This window comes from Sceloporus occidentalis, unplaced genomic scaffold, assembly GCF_023333645.1.
Source record: "Sceloporus occidentalis isolate IW3139 unplaced genomic scaffold, rSceOcc1.0.p SCAF_4, whole genome shotgun sequence".
NCBI lineage: Eukaryota > Metazoa > Chordata > Lepidosauria > Squamata > Phrynosomatidae > Sceloporus > Sceloporus occidentalis.
The window spans coordinates 86681181-86698957 of record NW_028316984.1 but is presented as its reverse complement, the minus strand read 5'-3'; positions in this window follow the sequence as shown (position 1 = coordinate 86698957).

Genomic DNA, 17777 nt, shown 5'->3' with positions numbered 1-17777 from the left:
GAACCGTCCAATTAAAAAGATTGTATGTACAGCGCTGTGTAAATTTACAGCACTTTATATAATAATAATAATAATAATAATAATAATAATAATAATAACAACAACAACAACAACCATACATAGAAATTGGAAATACCATGACATGTACAATCCTAACTTTGGTATTCAATTATATATCTTTACACTTCAAGATCTTGGCTAGTTCCTTCATAATTGTCCTTCCAAGTCCTAGTCTTCTGATTTCTTGACTGCAGTGTCCATTCTAATTAATGAGGCAGACACAGCTCCACCATGCCTAGCCCCAGAGACAGATGAAATCCCTCCTTCCATCTTAACTGCTACCACTCTGGCCTCGGAGGGAAAGAAGGAGAGGCAGGCACAGCTCCACTGTACTTAGCCCCAGAGGCAGATTAAAGGCCCTCTCTTCATCCCTCCTGGCCTTGAGAGGAGAGAAGAACCAGAAATATCTATTGGGCTTGATCCCCTTCCCTACTGCCATTCCCTTCTCCCCATATGCCATGTGTTTTTATGTTCTAAACCCGAGGGCAAAAAACTGTCAAATTAACCATCTATAAGATGGTCTGAGATCATTTTTTGCTGAAGAGCAGGATATAAATACTTTAAATAAATAAATAAATTTCCACAGTAGGGAAAATCTTGAACTATTTTAATATCTTCATCATCTGCTTTAGAGTCATATGAATCTTCTGTGGCCATTAGTTTTGTTTTCTTAATGTTCAGCTGTAATCCTGTCTTTGCACTTTCTTCTTTGACTTTTATCACTAATTGTTCCATTGCTCTATTCCAACTACAGAGTAGTTAAACTCATAGGAAAGAGGTGATCTGATAGGTGTTTTTCTCTGTGTGCACATGTGTGCATGGCAGATGATGCCATTATCCCTGTTAGTCAAAAAGTGTTCGAGAGACCTGGCTGCACTGTATTATGGATTCAGCTCTCATCCTCACACCAAAAGATGCCATACAGTGTTGTGATTATAATGGATCTGTAATTGAAGCCATATGAGCAGCATGTTTGTGTAGAACTGTTCTTCATTATAGCATGATTTCTGTTGTTCACCCTATGAGAACATCCAAAAGATTATTTAGACATAGGTTTTTTTGGGAGGGAGAGGAGGTAAGGTTCACTCGTCTTGATCTTTTAGTATTTTTAGGTATTTCCGCAAGAACCCACTTCAAGCAGTGAGGCACAGTCCTAAAATACCTGTAATCTTAATTTGTATGGTGTATTCACCCATTGGGGCAGAATGGGGACTTGCAATTTGCTGAGAATCCCAGTGTCCATGTCATCGCCATTCTGCCCCAGGTAATATAATTGTTCTGCTTCTTTTCTTTGCTTGTCTAAATTAGGACAATTCCTCATTTCTCCTACTGATGTTCATGAACATTCCCCCCACCTTGGGAATGAAGCAACAAAGGGATGTGTGGCCTATCATGCATATAAAATATAAAACGACACAGAAAACAAAATTAAGGGCACAGCAAATAAAAGAGTTATCACTCTTTGCAATGCTAGAGAAAGGAAATTTAATTTTTTGGTGCAGAATTCTTATGGAGGAGTGCAATGCTTTCCTTTAGCCTGCCCTGTAGATACACTCCTCAAGTAGAGGACCAAGGAATCACAGTGATTGTGCCTGGTTTTATCAAGAATGCAAAGAGAAAGGGAAGATATTGTAAGAGAAATGAAGAATGGAGATGATTCCACCTGCTTTTGGATCATAGCTTCATCCTGTAAGAGTGCCTACCTATATAGCATCAGTGTTGTGATTCCCCTGCACACACACTCACATCCTTGAGTAGTTTATTCCTCTCATGCTTAGCAGAAGAGATTTTTTAAAAAGGAATCATGGTCACACATCATCTGAAACAGCTTGCATCCATCTCAACCTTCTGTGTGAAGGAGAGAGAACAGAAGTTGGAAAGGGGTGCTAGAAGTTATTTAAAGGGACAACCAGATTAAATTGGTGAAATTGTTTCACGGGAATAAACTGCTCTAAAAACCACCTTCAGATCTTTTTCCAGGCAAGCATTCTCTGAAGATGCCAGCCACAGATGCTGGTGAAATGTCAGGAAGAAACTTTTCTAGAACATGGCCACATAGCCCGAAAAACCCACAAAAAAATAGGGATGCTGGCCATGAAAGCCATCGACTTCACTTTCAAATCATTTTCTGGTGTTTGTAAACCAAATTCATTTACTTGACTGACAATAACAACAAGTCATCAAACACATTCCATTCCTTTCTTGAAGAGTTGAAGAGAATGTGAAGTCGAAGGCTTTCATAGCCGGCATCCATAGTTTTTTGTGGGTTTTTTGGGCTATGTGGCCATGTTCTAGCAAAGTTTATTCCCAATCAAGAAAATCCAGCAAATGCTGTGCTCAGCAAAGGACAAGAGAGACCCTCTCACAGCTGCAGGAGTTTACCGCATTCCATGCAGCTGTGGAAAGCCTACATAGGGACCACCAAACGCAGTGTCCAAACATGAATCAAGGAACATGGGAGACACTGCAGACTGGGTCAGCCAGAAAAATCAGCAGTAGCAGAACATGCCACAAACCATCCTTGGCACAAAATGCTGTTTGAAAACACTGAAATTCTGGACCATGCCAACAACTATCAGGTCAGAATGCACAGGGAAGCCATTGAAATCCACAAACACTTGGACAACCTCAACAGGAAAGTAGAAACCCTTAAAGTAAATAAAGTTTGGCTACCAGTCCTGCAAAATAGCAAAACCAGCACTCAGCAAATGCAAATGAGAAACCACCCAGGGTCAGGGGCTTTCCCAGCAAATAATGATCACTAATTAGCAGACACTAATCCTCTTTGCATATCCTCCCACCCTGATGCCCTGCCATCAACAACAGAACAATACACAGATTAAGATGGGAATCACTCCTCCTCACACAGTTTCACACAGTATATGTATACCCAGTCTCTTCTAGGTCAGCATTCTCTGAAGATGCCAGCCACAGATGCTGGTGAAACATCAGGAATAAACTCTGCTAGAACATGTTCACATAGCCCAAAAAACCAACAAAAAACTATAGTTGAAGAGAATATTAAAAAAAATTAAATATGGCTGAAAAACTTGTTCATTGAATGTTGGGAAATCATGATGAGAAGAATCCTAGATTGATGAGAAGCTTTACTATGTTTCACTATGGTGAAAAATTTGTATTTTTGTGTGCATGAAAAACAGCATTTTCTGCCCAGGAAACAGTAGGTTTTGTGCAGAATATGTTTTCTGTGGAATAGACAATGTGCGAATTTTGTCCAGAATAAGTCCTGAACTTAATTATTTCTTGAAATACTCTTGAAAAACTGTAGTTTTTCAAGATCTTCTTGCAATAGGAAGAAAATTGTTACAATTACTCATTGCTTTGTTCAAGAAAGAGATTAGCAAAGAATTACAAGCCTCCTTAGTTGTCTCAACAAGGGTTTTGACCACAGACACAAAAACAAATAGCATAGATGATTGTTGAAATATCCCAATATAAGATGTGTTTAACAAAAATGCTGTAAGCAAAGTTATGTGCATAAATCTTCAACAACCAGCGTAAATAATTCCATTTTAGATATCTTATATTGTTGCAGTTGATGTCTCCCTCCTTTTTAATTTTTGATTGTGATTGTCTTTGACAGTTTGCTCACATTGCTGATATCTGTTTGAGTAATAAGAAGGCCCTAGCGCATCTTGTAATTATAGGGTTATTGGCTTACAGATCAAAGATGTCTTTGATGATGATGATAATGATGATGTCTGAAAAGGACTCTTTTCATCTTCTATGGAAATGTGGCCAAATCAGAGCCACGCTTGATGTTCTGTGACATGTGCTGGAATAAGGAATGATCCTGGTTTAGGCAAGACATCTTAACATGATGCATATCTAAAATGGCCCTCTTTATCAGAGATGCAAGAACACAATTCTTCTTCCTCCCCAGTATGGCATTTTTCCTGGAAACCTACATGGTTGGTACATATGTTTGCATGTGCATCCATCTTTTATTTTATTTTTTAAGTAATTGGGTAATTGGGAAGAAGTTCCTGGAGATAGGTGTAGTGTGATCAAGTAAGAATGGCTTGCTTCCTTGTACCAGGGGGAAACTATTTATGAACTACCTTGATCTTTTCATTCAGGCTGATACCCTAATCTTTTTATATAAGTTCATAACTTATTACTAAAGGTTCAGAATCCCCCCCCCCCCCAAAAAAAAAAAAAGAAATGCTAGTTTGGTTCACTTTGCAGAGAACTTAGGATAAGCAAATTTTAAGATTGGTAGATGCTTCCAGTCAAAGTCTCTCCCACCCATTAATTTATTGTTTGTATAAACACCATGTTGCTGGAGCACCTCAAAGCTGCCTGCCATGTGGGTGGGAGGGTGGCTTCACAGCACCTTCCTGCCAACTTGGGGGCATGTGTCATCAAAACAACATGTCATCAAAATGACATGCCCCCAAGATGTTGGGAAGCAGCTGCAAAGGGGCTATCTCTTTTGCCCCTTAGTGTCGAATATTATCCCTTGTTAAAGACAGATAGGTATTTTATTAAATGTATATGTTCTACTGAAGATTCAAGTCACCAAATTACTTCTAAAACATTTTAAACAAAATGAACAGTAACTGGATAAATAATGAAATTCTGATTAGCTGTAATTATCCTTGCGATTTTAAACATAATTATACTTACTCAATTAGTTGGGACAGCACACTCAGTGTCAGCTGCACAACAAGCTGCTGGGATTGTCCTGCAAGCAGCTGAAACTCCATGGTTGTTGGTGGACTGTTAGACATAGCATCACAGAGTCCTAGAAACCTGTTCTGAGGGATCCCCGATCTGTAAGCTGTGGTAATTATTCCTTAATTGATTGTTTACCCTCTGTAATGAATTGTTTCTCTTCTGTAATTCTTTGCATTTCCACCCACCATTGCTCCCAATTAAAATGAAATAAACACACTGCTACTTTGAAGTTATTTTATTTTTCAGACATTAGTATTGTCAGTCACTTTGCAGCTGATGACTTTCTAACCCAATCCTTGGCAAATTTTCTTCTTCCATAGGGGCTTGAAGGGGAGGTCTTTGCTCACATGCTTGTAAACTGGATGGTGAGGGAATCATCAGTTATTTTCCAGTAACTTCATGCTATAGACATTTGCCATGAAGTTTTGGCAGCAAGATATACAGGCAGGAAATTGCATTACCAGATTCTTGAAGGCTCAGGTAGACCTGTTGGCTCTGGAGGTCACAAAATGTGGTTGAAGCAACATGTAGCCCATAGGCTACACTTGAAGTATTTTCCCCTAAGAAGATACACTAGAAGCAGAGAGATGAGTGGAAAGCATCTCACAAGAGGGCCTCTATTTATGTTAGAGACTTCTTACTCTTGTCAAAAAGGGGGGGGAGGGGTTGAAGATGGAGAATGTGAGAGATAGTTGTGCAATTCACAGCAATTTGTATTTGAAATCTGAAAGTGAGCAACGACATTCCATATAGCAACCCCTCCCACAAATGGTTAAGTGGAACAATAAAGCAAGTCTTCTTTGTGAAAACACATGGAGTAGTTTTATTTACAAACACTAAAGACTTCATAAAATTTCATGGTGAAAGGCTTTTCTTCAAACATGGGGGGGGAGAGAGAGAGAGAGAAAACTACAAACTACAAAATGGAGAATGAACAAACTCAGACTAACTGTAGACTAAGGGTGCTTTCACACTACACAATTAAAATGCTACGATCCCACTTTTACTCCCATAGCTTTGTCCTATAGAAATTTGAGTTTTGTAGTCTGGTGAGTCACTAGAGCTCTCCAGCTGAAAATTCTAAATCCCCACCTTTGTAAACTGCAGATCCCAGGACTCCATGGGGTAGAACTATGGCCATCAAACTGGAATCATAGTGTTATAATCATTCAGTGCGAAAAAGACCTTAGTAATGCAGAAAAAGAGAGGGCGTGTCTAAGATAAAAAAAACCCAGGAAATAGCATGAATACATGCTATATCTAAACTCTTAGAGAGACATACAAATTAGTGAAGTAACTATTTATTTATTTATTTATGCATGCATGCATGCATGCCTTTCTCTCTCAGTATGGGAACCAAGTATAAATTATAATAGTGTACGTGTTACTGCAACTTACAATGCTAGTTAAAACAAAACTGCTAAAACAAGATGCATTACACTAAATAACTAATGCAATTAAAACTTTAATTTAAAACACATATTAACATCTCTTGAACTAAAAAGATTTTTTACCTGCTGGCAAAAAAAAAAAAAAAGAGCAGAGAGGCCAATCAAGCATGAAAAACACAGACTGAGGAGTTGTTCTTTCCTTCTTTCATCTTCAAACCTACCTACAACATCACACCATTTATCAGATTATATTTTTCCTTACCTTATGATGATTGTGTCAGAAAGTAAATAAACAAAGCTGTGCCATTTAGATACACAGATATATCCAAAAATAGATATAGCTGTATAGTATTTCAGTTGTGGTGAGTGTTGGAACATTTTCCAAAGCCTCGTTCTCTTGGTGAATTTGCTCCTTGTTTAATAATGGTAGTCATACCATAGGAAACTAAGCACTAATACTATGGTGATTTTTTTTTAAATGCTCCATCATATACAGTCCTCCTCCACTTCTGGTAATCTGTTTCTCTGGGGAGTGCAAAATAAGAAAGATGAAAGAATCAGAATGATTAAAGAAAGATAGCAAGATAGTGGGTTGAGAGGAAATGTGCTACCCTGTTGTGATCAGAGGGACTGTAGCATTAGTATGACACAATTTGTTGTCATTTCAATTGAAAACTAAAATAACAACTACTTGGAATTCCTCCCAGCTTGACAACTTCTTTTGTGCTTTGTGAGTGGACCAAAAGTTTAAAATCTGAAACTCTGTGGTATGTCTAGTAGTAAATCTATGTGGTGCTCCAGTGGTGGCTTCCTGAGCAGGGGGACAGTGAATCAACTCTGGAGTTCAATCCAGACTGCAAAAAATAAAATTAAAAATAAAAATTAAAAAAATTAAAAAATTAAAATGCTAAACTTTAACCTTCACCCAATAGTTCAGCACCTTGGACAGCACATTTTAAGACTGACACAGAAATAATTCACCATACTCTTGACATGGAAGCCACAAACCAATATTGTGGAGCTCAGTTAGAGCCCTGCAAAGAGCAGAATCAATCCTATCCCTTCCCTTTGCCAATTCATATTCCACCCTTTCCTCACCAGAGAATCCTACAGGAGAATGCACAGCAAAAAGACACAGTTCTTGCCGGTTGCTTTCTGTGCATGTGCTCCTCTGAAGAGGAACCTCTGCTATCAAGCTAGCTCACCCCAGTCAAGCCCCCTTTGGATTAGCAATTGTTGTCCCTTTGGAGAACATCTGCACATTTCTCTAGCTTGAGAAAAATAAGCTCTGATATATTATGTTTTAAACTTCATTAAAACTGGTCCTGGCTTAAGTAAAGTTGCTTTGTGGCCACTTCAGCTCTATTGGAATGCATGTCTCTGGTTTCTGGCTCCCTATATTTACATCAGATTCAGTTTCCAACATGGGTCCAGGAATGCAAACCCAGTGTAAATTGTGACCTGTCTATAACCAGAAATATTCTTTCATCCCTACCAACAGCAACCCTGTGGCTTGGAAAGCTGTGAGTTAGGTTAGGCTGAGAAATCATGACTGGTCAGAGTTAGGGTTACCAGGTTGGATATGAGATGGGGCGCCTGCAACTTTATTTCTGAACAAATCGTGGAGGAGGATGGGATACTGTAAAACTCTGCCAGGTGGGATGAAGGCACCTGTCCTCCCCCACCTTCCAAACCCCAACTTTCAGCCACAGTTGAAAGTTGGCTATTATCCCCAGTGAAGAATAGGAGGAGGGGGTGCAGAGGCACCAGCAACAAGAACACAGCTGAGTTGTTCCTCCTTGCCTCTCCCCACATGCTCCACCAGGGAGGCAATGATAGGGGATGGCTGTGGTGGAAAGTTGGGGTTTGGAAGGAAACAATGGATAAGTACCTTCTTCCCACTTAACAGAGCATCACAGTACAGATCAGTTCAGAATTAAACTTACAGGAGACCTATCCTGTATCCAACTAGTCAACCCTAGCCTAACTTCATGAGACCTATGCCTGAGTGAGGTTTTGTATCTGAGCTTTCCTGGATCAAGAAGCTAATAGCTACAGCATCCATGATAAGATATACAAACACGGAATCCATATTGGACTACTTTTATCGCCTTCTTTCTACAGCTAGCCAGCTAAAAACTGTGCTGCTCAGATCTGCATTTGATAAGACACACCTTGAAATCATATGAAACGGTTCCCATTTTTACTTATTTATTTTGCACATTTTATCCTGCTTCTGACTTATGATATTCACATCTACCATTTTATCAAGAGAGGTTGTGATGTTTTATTTGGCTGTTGTGCTTTAACTGCCTTAAGGATGCCATTCCAGACAAAAGGCAGGATATAAATATTTTAATAAATGCATAAAAGAAATATCTTGGAATGAGAGCAGGAACAATGATTCTGTTGAGATACCATTTGAATTATGATATGATGGTGCATCAGCTTCTAGAATCAGGTCATATAAGATGTTTTTCTGTAAAAATAAATATGGAGCTGGGTAAGTGTGTCAGCAATGTACTTTTGAATACTGAAGAGAAGTAGAATTTCTTTATAATGACTACATGGCATATATTATGCATGCATACAAGCAGCATACTCAGATTTTTAAAAAAAGACAGCAGTTAAGAAATAGGTGGAGAGGGTTCCAATTTACAATTAAAGGAGGTTTGTAGTTAAGAAGTCAAAAGGTATGGGAATAAAGACAGAATTGTTAAAGGATATAAGGATCTGGGTTTGTGCCTAAAAACTATTACAGATGGCAAGAGATTGTAAAGTTACATCAATAAAAGCTAAACATTAAACAGAATAAGTAAGGCAGCTGCATAATAAGTAGGCAAAAGATGTTGTAGGCATGGCACAAAGGCTTAATGCATACTTTGGCCTTGGTTTTTCATTTAAAAGATATTGACAATGGTCACAGTGAAAGGGTAATTGATGTATTTTTTTAAAGGATGTAAAGACTGTAAACACGGAAGCTAATGCATCCATGATGGAAACCAAATTCATAAACACATAAAAAGAACTTGCCTGGATTAGATCAAATATTTATGGGAAGCCCATATATATATATATATATATATATATATATATAGAGAGAGAGAGAGAGAGAGAGAGAGAGAGAGAGAATATCAAGTCTTCTATATGGCGACATGGGTCTAATCTACACTGCAGAAATAATGCTTTTGACACTCAAAGCAGCTTATAATATTTAACACAAAATAGCTGAAACAATAAATAGAACAAAACTTTAGAAAGTATTCAACAGTCATTCCAATTAAGATATTACTGGGAAAAAAATTAAAAACACATGTAGCATATATTGCATATTCACCCCCAAAACAAACAAACAAACAAACAAACAAACATACAATCCATTCACATCCCTCTACCCCATCTATGTATTCTGACAGCAGGAGAGCTTGTCTGTTGGCAGAATGGACTTGTGTCAGAGACTGGAACCCATGTATTAAGATATGGGAGTGGCATGTCTCTGGGTGGTGACTGCCAAAAATGGGTGACAAGTATGATAAGCAGCCAAGAACAGGAGGGAGATGCAGGAAAAAAAAAGCCTGTGCTGCACTCCCTCATGAGGCAGAGGCAACTGGTAAAGGAAGATACAGAGAAAGATAGCAAGAAAGAGAAAGCGGAGTAGATAGAAAGATGCCAGGACACACACACATGAAGAATATGAAGAGAAAACTATGGAGGAAGAGACAACAAAAGGATGGAATCACACAAGACACACAGAAGAATGTGGGAAGGGCACACAGAAGAGGGAAAGAACAGATCATAATGGCCAGACAGAAAGGTACACGGAGAAGCAGGAAAATGAGAAAATCTAATAGGTGGGAAAGTGCAGTCAAAGATGAGAGGGTAAGGCCACTCACAGAACACCAAATGATGACAGCAAAAAGGAGACATGTGAACAACAGAAGAATCAATGGAGAAGGTGAAGAAGGAGCAAGAAATGAAAGTGACAGAGAGCAAGCAAGCAAGCACGAGTTTAGGGCAGGGTGGGGTAGTTCAAAGGTAGAGTTAAAATAACAAAAATCCGGAATTATTTCATATATTATATTGCATAATTAATTTCCAGCATTTCACAGATGTGTTTTTATATCCTCAAACAGAGAAGATTATATTGATATGTTTTTTATAGTTGCAGATACATTATACCAACCTTGCAAGGAAAATTTATTTGTTCCTCTAAGAGATAGAACTGCTTTGGCCATTGTTAGCATACCCTACATCCCTCTTGCTGAATATGGAGTTTCATATTTGTTATCTAATATCAGACATTTATCCAGTATCAGAAGTTACTATGACCTTTGGAACACTAGGAGGTTTGTGTGGAAAAGGAACACTGGCCCAAAGACCTAGATGTTATTAAAATAAAAGGTAAATGGGCCTGCTGCTCCATCCTTCCTCAGGCTTTCCACATAACCTCTTGCTATGGGGACTGAGCAGCCCCATCACGAAGCAGTTAAAGCCCATGCCTCCTCCTCACCCCAAACTGTGCTCCTGTTCACCCTTCCTATCTGACTATTCAGGGGTTGTCTCAAATCCTAGCAGTGTTTTGTCATTCCAGGGTTAAAGCCATCAGCCAGTTTGCCTCCTTTTGTCAATTCTATGGGAAGCCCATAGGATCTTTGTTACACCACAGGTAGCACCAAGTGTCCCTCAAGACTACAAACCCAGATATAACTATCAGCCCCAGACATAGCCACCTTGCTCAGTTTTCTCACAGACCCTGCATGCACAGAGGGTCTCTCTCTCACTCACTGTGTAACCCTCAGACTCTGTTTGAGCCACTCTCCATCTTCTGTGGAACCCTGTCTTCAGAATTGGTATTTATCACCCCCTTTAACTGCCAACTTCTTACTATCCAATCTTACGCTCTTTCTTTCAGCCTTCTATGGTTCTTGAATCTTCATTAGATGTTGTGTTTATTGCACCTTTGCACATTTTTAAATAAAACTCTCTTATTCATTGAAACCAAAGTCTCTCTGCATTGAGTACAGATATATATTGGTGGAAAGATCTGCTTAAGTTACCCACCTCTTGCAGACCTCCTTTTGAGCTACTAATTCCTCCAAAACACCAAGCAGCCCCTGACACTCTTGGTGGGGACCCAAATCCTCCCCACCTTTTTGGATAACATCGTCATTAAATGAGGGTTGTTTTATTGTGAGAATAAAATTTCATTGTATTATTAGTTGTTCCAAATAAGAGTCAACTCCATAAAAATTGAAATAAAAAATTTTGTAGCCCCTGTTGAGAAATCATACATGCATACATTTCTTTTGTGAAGTATTGTTGCTGGGGGTGTAGTTGTTCTGAGTATTATTGATGGAAACAAGCGGGCATGTGGATCTGACGTACAATTTGTATTTATTTATTTGTTTTTCACTTATTCACACTTAGGATGGATGACAAATCAGATGCTCCTTCCCTCCCAAGTTGAAAACATGGATAACATTTTCTACTTGCACTTAGGTAAGGTTTTTGGTGCAATAAGGTATTGTAAATGTAAGCAGCCTGCTATAACTAACAGAATGAAAATAAATGCCCCCTTTCAATATAAACATAATCAAAACAAGTTTTTACCCTAAACCTTTTAGTGTAAATGTAACACAGTGACACTATTTCATAAATTTCCTTTCTCTGGGATATTTTTGAGTTAGCTATCACATCTGTGACTCAGGGTTGCATTGTTAATCAATTTGATCTTAAAGGTCAGATGCTTTCATATGTATACATGAAATTTTTACATGAAGAACTTGGTCCAACTGGGACAAATCTAAGAAGATTCATCAGCTAGAATGATAATATAGGTTTAAAAAAAAAGAATTAAAGTAGCCTGAATGCCTTCAGAACATCTGATTTAATTTTAAACTATGATATGTTTGGTCTAGTATAAATGTTAAAAGAAAGAATAATTAAATTTATTATAGAAAATGGCAAATTGGATCTAATGAAAGATATTATGACCAAAGGCAGGGTAAACCAGATTAATCTGTCAGCCTTTTTAGAAAGGATATTGGTCCAAGGGAAATGTAGTTGATCTAATCAATTTACATATTAGCAAAGTATTTGATACAAGGCCATGTGGGAAATTATTATTTAAATGGGGACAGTTGAACATTATGCATAGCATAACGGTAAAGGGTAAAGAACTGGTTAAATCAAAGAAGCAACCATTTGGGATGCAAAGCAAATTCAGGTTTTTTTTCCATCCAGAAATGTTAACTGCCTTCAAGTTAGCCACAATTTATGGCATCCTACCTTGAAGACCTCTCCAAGATACCCTATCCTTAACAGCATGCTTCCTGCAGACTCATGGCAGTGGCATCCTTGACTAAATCTACCATCCGGAATGGGGTCTTCCTCTTCTCCTGCTGCTCTCTACCTTACCTAGCATTAATGTCTTTTATTAGTCAGTCATGCCTTCTGATGGTGTGTCCAGGGTATGACATCCTTAGTTTCATTGTCTTGATTTCTACTGAGAGGTCAGGCTTGATTTGGGCTAGGACTCATTGATTTGTCTTTTTAGTAGTCCATCCACAGAAGTCTTCTCCAGCACCAAATCTTAAATGATGTTGTTCTGATCAGCCTTCCTCACCATCCAGCTCTTACATACATAGTGTTGGGAAATACAATGTCATGGACAATTCTAACTTTAGTATTCAATGAAATATCTTTGCACTTCAAGATCTTGTCTAATTTTTTCATAACTGCCTTTTCTAGTTTTCTTCTGATTTCTTGACTGCAGTCTTTACAGTGATTGATCCAATGTATTCAGTGCCTTTATCATCTACATTAAACTTATGTAAAGTTTAACTTTAAAAGACTCATCCATAGTCATTGCTTTTGTTTTCTTTATGTTCAACATTAAACCTGCCTTAGCATTTTCCTCCTTGACTTTGCACAGGATAAGGATTTTAGACACATTAAAAGACCTACAGAATCTTGAATGGCATAGAGAAACAAGTCATGCCAGATAAATCTAATCTCTTTTTTTTGATAAAATTACCAGCTTGATAGATGAAGGGAATGCTGTGGATATAGTATATCGTGATTTCAGTAAGGCCTTTGACAAGGTTTCCCATGACAATCTTGCAAACAAGCTTGTAAAATGTGGGCTAGACAATGTAACTATTACATGGATTTATTATTATACATGTGTAAATTTACAGTGCTTTATAAATAAAGGATAATAATAATAATAATAATAATAATAATAATAATAATGTGTAATGGGTTGACTGGCTGAACCCAAAGGGTGCTCAAAAATGGCTCATTTTTACCCTGGAGAGAAGTGACCAGTTGGGTCCCCCAGGGGTCGGTCCTGGGCCCAGTGCTACTCAACCTCTTTATCAGTGACTTGGATGACAGAATTGGGAGTATACTTATCAAATTTGCAGATGACACCAAATTAGGAGGAGTAGCTAATACCCCAGAGGACATGATCAAAATTCAAAATAACCTGAACAGACCAAAGCTAACAATATGGAGAAATGCAAGGTAGTGCACTTAGGGCGGAAAAATGAAATGCACAGATATAGGATGGGCAACACCTGGCTGAATGAGACTATGTGTGAAAGGGATCTAGGAGTCCAAGTAGACCACAGATTGAATATGAGTCAACAGTGTGATGCGGCAGCTAACAAGGCCAATGCGATTTTAGGCTGCATCAATAGAAATATAGTGTCTAGATCAAGGGAAGTAATAGTGCCATGCTATTCTGCTCTGGTCAGGCCCCACCTGGAATATTGTGTCCAGTTCTGGGCACCACAATTTAAAAATGATGTTGAGAAACTGGAGCATGTCCAAAGGAGGGAGACTAAAGTGGTGAAGGGTCTGGAAACCATGACCTATGAGGAACAACTTAGGGAGCTGGGGATGTTTAGCCTGGAGAAGAGAAGGTTAAGAGGTGATATGATAGCCCTGTTTAAATACTTGAGGGATGTCATATTGAGGAGGGAGCAAGCTTGTTTTCTGCTGCTCCAGAGAACAGGACCCGGATCAATGGATGCAAGCTCCAGGAAAAGAGATTCCACCTCAACATTAGGAGGAACTTCCTGACAGTAAGGGCTGTTCGACAGTGGAACACACTCCCTCGAAGTGTGGTGGAGTCTCCTTCTTTGGAGGTCTTTAAATAGAGCCTGTATGGCCATCTGTTGGGGATGCTTTGATTGAGATTTTCTGCATGTCACGGGGTTGGACTGGATGGCTGTTGTGGTCTCTTCCAACTCTATGATTCTATGATTACGATCTAGGGGACAGTAAAGCAATTGTGGATCCAGCACTAAAAGATTATTTCTGAGTTATTTCTTTTTCTTTTTTCTTTTTGGCCACATTATTCCCTCCTTCCCATCCCACACAACTTTTAATGTGCTTCTCTCTCCACCATGTTCTTAACCACTTCAGTTTATTAGACATATCTTTTCCCTGTTTCCATACTAGTGACTGGTACGCTCTGAAATTTGTTTTCAGTAAAGTGTCATTATTATGTTTGTTTTACTTGGGAACCAAAGACAATGATCGTGTATACTTTTCATTCTGCAAAATGTTAGTATTTTGAGAACAACATGCTATGTGACCATGAAAAAAAGCACATGACATTTAAAATAAAATTCACAATGACAATAATTATATGAAAAATAATATTGCAATAATTCATGAATGGCTTCTTCTGCTAAGACTCAACACATGTGGAGCACTGTGTGCTCATTTTATTTGTTCACTTATCATACCCGGAGTCCTTTGCTAACATAAAATAAGTGTTCCTATTTTCAACATCTACAGTTGGAGGGCATGTTATCACCTCTCCTAGAGAGAAGTGAAACTGCCAGGATGCTTGTGGATGTGTTAATTGATTTAACTTGCCAAATTTACAATTGTTCATTACTTGACACTGAGACTGACCTAAAAAGTTATACTGATGGAGTGGGGGAAATTTAAATTTAATTGCTGACTGGGTAGCAGTCTCTCCCCAGCTCCCATCACTCTTAATTCTTTCTCCCCCACATTGTTGGGGGCCATTCACAATATTCAGCATCTCTGCTTTCATTCAGCTTCTTTGCTGCTTTTATTTCCTCACAGAAGATCAGCTTTACTTCACATACTCTAGTGTCTTTGCTTGGCTTCACATAACCCTTGGCCATCACATGACAGAGAGCTACCTACTTCCTCACAAGCTTTTGCTCTTTCCATTCATTACATACAGTGCAGCCTCCCACTGTACTACATGTCTTGTTCACTGATGCAAATTTTTCATTTCATCTCTCACTATAGGTGTTAATTTACTTAGCACTATTAAAGTGAGAGTTACTGTCACCAGTTACTGCTGCTGTGAAGGGTCATTTTACATACATTCAGATTTTAATTTAATTGTCACAGACTGTAGTTTCTGCACTCCATACCATTTAACTCTAATTTATATTAGTTCCCCTTTGCACCCACATGAATATATATCTGACAAGTGAGGATCACACACTATAGATCTGGTGAAGTAGGTTTTTAACTTATGAAAGCTCATGACATAATTATAGGTGTTAGCCTTTAGTATTAGGTACCACAGGATTCTTCCCTCTCATTCTCCCCATTCCTTGTTGTGACAGACTAAACAGCTATGGAGGCACATTATCTAGAATGTGGCTTGGAATACATGAAGGATCCTGTGTGTTACAGTGGTTAAAATATTTCCAAGGACGTAGCCAAGGGGGGGGGGGTGTTGGGGGTTTGGACCCCCCCCCCCCTTCAGGCTTGGGAACTTTCAAGCTCCTTCCTCCCACCCTCCTCCTCTCCATCAAAAGCGCAGAGGACTCAGATGGAGAGGGAAAAGGGGAAAGACAGAGGGAGCAGGGAGGCTCAGAGAGAGAGGGAGGGAGGGAGGGAGGGAGGAGGGTGGGCGGGGGTCCCTCCCTGTGATTTCTTTCCCTTTCTTTTCCTCTCCATCCAAGTCCTTCCACTCCTACTCCTCCTCTTCCCCTGTGCTTTTGCCAGAATAAAAGTCACTCTTCCTGGGGAAGGAGAGGAGGAGGAAGAAGAAGGGAAGGAAGACAGGAAGGAAGGAAGGAAAAAAAGGACGGAAGAATGATAGGAAGGGAGGGAGGGAGAATTGAAGAAAAGAAGGAAAAGAAAGGAAGGAAGAGGAAGGGGAGAAAGGAAGAAAGAAAAAGGAAGGAAGGAAGCTTCTAAACGGAAATATAAAAGAAAGAAAAGGTGACTTCTGACTTTCCTTTCAGCAGTTATATCCATATACAATATAGTAAAATAATAATAATAATAATAATAATAATAATAATAATAATACCTTATCAACTACAGCTTGAGTCGCCCTTACCCAAAATGCTGAGGACTAGATGTATTTTGGATTTTGGAGTTTTTCAGAGTTTGGTATATTTATATATGTCTAATGGGATATAATGGGAGATGGGACACAAGCCCAACCATTAAATCCATGTATGTTTCATATGCATCTCATAGACATAGGCTGAAGGTAATTTAATACACAATATTTTTAAAATAATTTTGTGCTTCTGTACACTGAGCTGCCAGCAAAATCCTGAGACCACTATTCCTTGTATAATTCAATAATTCAGTAATTTCTCTAAAGCTTCAGGATCCCCAAGTTTCCTTTAGTTGGGGTCAGACCAGATGCTCTCATGGTCAGTTTTGGATTTCAGAATAATTCAGATTTCAGGAGTCCAGATAAAGGAGACTCAGACTCTACTCTGTACATTTCTTCTGATAATGAACTCAGGTTTTCAAAAACAGTCATTTCTGGATTTTTGCAACAACAAAAAAGAGGAGGGTCTGTGATGCAAAAAGCAAGATGCTCCTTCCAGCCTTGTTTTTTCTCTTTTTAAAAAGACAAATAAATTAAAATACAGTTAGCTGGCCCCTTTTCAGCATGTCAATGGGGATGCTTTGATTGAGAGTTCCTGCATAGCAGAATGGGGTTGGACTGGATGGCCCTTGGGATCTCTTCCGACTCTATGATTCTATGATTAATTAATTAACATACGGAATCAATATAAGTGGGTCGCCAATTAAAGGTCGGCTGCAAAGGTCTGGGCCTCTCTGCCCTCCTGCCTTGTAAGCAAAGTCCATTGGCAGACCTCTGGGTTTTACTTTTCAAGGAGTTTTTATTTTCTTTATTTTCACCTTTTTAAAGGAATTTCCCCCAAATTCTGCCAGATGATGAATCGGGGCAGTTGAGTCCTATCGCCCTGCTCCAGGCAATGCTAGATTGCTGGTCTTATCATCCAGCAGTACCACAGACTGGGGGGAACTGCCGTCTAATAAGGCTGCACACTGCAGAAATAATCCAGTTCGACACCACTTTAATGCTATGGAAAATCCTGGGATTTGTAGTATGTTGTGGCACCAGAGATCTCTGACAAAGAATGCTAAATGTCCCACAAAACTACAATACCCAGATATTGTTGTTATTGTTATTGTTGTTGTTATTATTATTATTATTATTATTATTTTCTTATATATCCCGCTTTTCTCCCAATATACGGACTCAAGGTGGTGATTTTCCATAGCATTAATCTAAAATATGTATTTCTACAATGTAGATGGACACCACCATTACATAATTTGTTGGGG